Source organism: Coregonus lavaretus (assembly GCF_964263955.1).
Source record: "Coregonus lavaretus genome assembly, contig: HAP1_SCAFFOLD_1150, whole genome shotgun sequence".
Classification (NCBI taxonomy): domain Eukaryota; kingdom Metazoa; phylum Chordata; class Actinopteri; order Salmoniformes; family Salmonidae; genus Coregonus; species Coregonus lavaretus.
The window spans coordinates 61,601-65,450 of record NW_028157619.1 but is presented as its reverse complement, the minus strand read 5'-3'; positions in this window follow the sequence as shown (position 1 = coordinate 65,450).

Below are 3,850 nucleotides of genomic sequence, written 5' to 3'. Positions count from 1 at the left end.
ATCCGTTCACCCACACCGTGTCTCACAAAGACACGGCAGTTGGAACCAAAAATCTCCAATTTGGACTCCAGACCAAAGGACAAGTTTCCACCGGTCTAAAGTCCATTGCTCGTGTTTCCTGACCCAAGCAGGTCTCTTCTTCTTATTGGTGTCCTTTAGTAGTGGTTTCTTTGCAGCAATTCGACCATGAAGGCCTGATTCACACAGTCTCCTCTGAACAGTTAATGTTGAGATGTGTCTGTTACTTAAACTCTGTGAAGCATTTATTTGGGCTGCAATTTCTGAGGCTGGTAACTCGAATGAACTTATCCTCTGCAGCAAAGGTAACTCTTGGTCTTACGTTCCTGTGGTGGTCCTCATGAGAGCCAGTTTAATCGTAGCGCTTGATGTTTTTTGCAACTGCACTTGTTAACTTTCATTGCTATGCGGACGACACACAGCTGTACATTTCGATGAAACATGGTGAATCACCAAAATGGCCTACCCTGGAAGCCTGTGTTTCAGACATATGGAAGTGGATGGTGGCAAATGTTTTACTTTTAAACTCGGACAAAACAGAGATGCTAGTTCTAGGTCCCAAGAAACAAAGAGATCTTCTGTTGGATCTGACAATTAATCTTGATGGTTGTACAGTCGTCTCAAAATAAACTGTGAAGTCCTCGGCGTTACTCTGGACCCTGATCTCTCTTTTGACGAGCATATCAATAATATTTCAATGAAATCTTTTTTCCATCTTTGTAACATTGCAAAAATCAGAAACTTTTTGTCCAAAAATGATGCAGAAAATCTAATCCATGCTTTTGTCACTTCTAGATTAGACTACTGCAATGCTCTACTCTCCGGCTACCCGGATAAAGCACTAAATAAACTTCAGTTAGTGCTAAACACGGCTGTTAGAATCTTGACTATAACCCAAATATTTGATCATATTACTCCAGTGCTAGCCTCTACACTGGCTTCTTGTTAAGGCTAGGTTTTACTGCTAACCTACAAAGCATTACATGGGCTTTCTCCTACCTATCTCTCCGATTTGGTCCTGCCGTACATACCTACACGTACGCTACGGTCACAAGACGAAGGCCTCCTTATTGTCCCTAGAGTTTCTAAGCAAACAGCTGGAGGCACGGCTTTCTCCTATAGAGCTCAATTTCTATGGAATGGTCTGCCTATCCATGTGAGAGACGCAGACTCGGTCTCGACCTTTAAGACTTTACTGAAGGCTCATCTCTTCAGTAGGTGCTATGATTGAGTGTAGACTGGCCCAGGGGTACGAAGGTGAACGGAAAGGCACTGGAGCGACAAACCGCCCTTGCTGTCTCTTCCTGGCCGGCTCCCCTCTCTCCACTTCTCCATTCTCTGCCTCTGACCCTATTACGGGTGCTGAGTCACTGGCTTACTGGTGCTTCCCATGCCGTCCCGAGGAGGGGTGCATCACTTCAGTGGGTTGAGTCGCTGACGTGATCTTCCTGGGTGGAGATCTTTGTGGGCTATACTCAGCCTTGTCTCAGGGTAGTAGGTTGGTGGTCTGTTGATATCCCTCTGGTGGTGTGGGGGCTGTGCTTTGGCAAAGTGGGTGGGGTTATATCCTGCCTGGTTGGCCCTGTCTGGGGGTATCATCGGACGGGGCCACAGTGTCTCCCGACCCCACCACCCTGTCTCAGCCTCCAGGATCTATGCTGCAATAGTCAATGTGCTGGGGGGCTAGGGTCAGTCTGTTATATCTGGTGTTATTCTCCTGTCTTATCCGGTGTCCTGTGTGAATTTAAGTATGCTCCCTCTAACTTTCTCTCTCTCCCTCTCTCCCTCCCATCCCGGAGGACCTGAGCCCTAGGACCATGCCTCAGGACTACCTGGCCTGATGACTCCTTGCTGTCCCCAGTCCACCTGGTCATGCTGCTGCTCCAGTTTCCACTCTTCTGCCTGTGGCTATGGAACCCTGACCTGTTCACCGGACGTGCTACCTTGTCCCAGACCTGCTGTTTTCTACTCTCTCTCTCTACTGCACCTGCTATTTCAACCTCTAAATGCCCGGCTATGAAAAGCCAAGTGACATTTACTCCTGATGTACTGACCTGTTGCAACCTCTACAACCACTGTGATTATTATTTGACCCTGCTGGTCATCTATGAACGTTTGAACATCTTGGAGAAAAATCTGGCCTTAATGGCCATGTACTATTATAATCTCCACCCGGCACAGCCAGAAGGGGACTGGCCACGCCTCAGAGCCTAGTTCCTCTCTATGTTTCTTCCTAGGTTTCTGCCTTTCTAGGTAGTTTTTCCTAGCCACCGTGCTTCTACATCTGTATTGCTTGCTGTTTGGGGTTTTAGGCTGGGTTTCTGTATAGCACTTTGTGACATCTGCTGATGTAAAAAGGGCTTTATAAATAATATTTGATTGATTGATTGATTGATTAAAGATACTTTAAAAGTTCTTGAAATGTTCCGTATTGACTTACCTTCATGTCTTAAAGTAATGATTGACTGTCGTTTCTCTTTGCTTATTTGGGCTGTTCTTGCTATAATATGGACTTGGTCTTTTACCAAATAGGTTCTATCTTCTGTATACCCCCCTACCTTGTCACAACACAACTGATTGGCTCAAATGCATTAAGAAGGAAAGACATTTCACAAATTAACTTTTAAGAAGGCACACCTGTAAATCTAAATGCATTCCAGGTGACTACCTCATGAAGCTGGTTGAGAGAATGCCAAGAGTGTGCAAAGCTGTCATCAAGGCAAAGGGAGGCTATTTGAAGAATCTAAAATCTACAAAATATTTGTTTATTCTTTTTAACACTTTTTTGGTTACTACATGATTTCATATTTGTTATTTCATAGTTTTGATGTCTTCACTATTATTCTACAATGTAGATAATAGTAAAAATAAAGAAAAACCCTTGAATGAGAAGTTGTTCTAAAACCTTTGACCGGTAGTGTATACTGTCATATATACTGTCATATATACTGTCATATATACTGTCATACATACTGTCATACATACTGTCATACATACTGTCATATATACTGTCTTACATACTGTCATACATACTGTCATATATACTGTCATATATACTGTCATACATACTGTCATATATACTGTCATACATACTGTCATATATACTGTCTTACATACTGTCATACATACTGTCATATATACTGTCATATATACTGTCATATATACTGTCATACATACTGTCATATATACTGTCATACATACTGTCATATATACTGTCATACATACTGTCATATATACTGTCATACATACTGTCATATATACTGTCATACATACTGTCATACATACTGTCATATATACTGTCATATATACTGTCATACATACTTTCATACATACTGTCATATATACTGTCATATATACTGTCATACAGTGAGGGAAAAAAGTATTTGATCCCCTGCTGATTTTGTACGTTTGCCCACTGACAAAGAAATGATCAGTCTATAATTTTAATGGTAGGTTTATTTGAACAGTGAGAGACAGAATAACAGCAACAAAATCCAGAAAAAACGCATGTCAAAAATGTTATAAATTGATTTGCGTTTTAATGAGGGAAATAAGTATTTGACCCCCTCTCAATCTGAAAGAATTCTGGCTCCCAGGTGCCTTTATACAGGTAATGAGCTGAGATTAGGAGCACACTCTTAAAGGGAGTGCTCCTAATCTCAGTTTGTTACCTGTATAAAAGACACCTGTCCACAGAAGCAATCAATCAATCAGATTCCAAACTCTCCACCATGGCCAAGACCAAAGAGCTCTCCAAGGATGTCAGGGACAAGATTGTAGACCTATACAAGGCTGGAATGGGCTACAAGACCATCGCCAAGCAGCTTGGTGA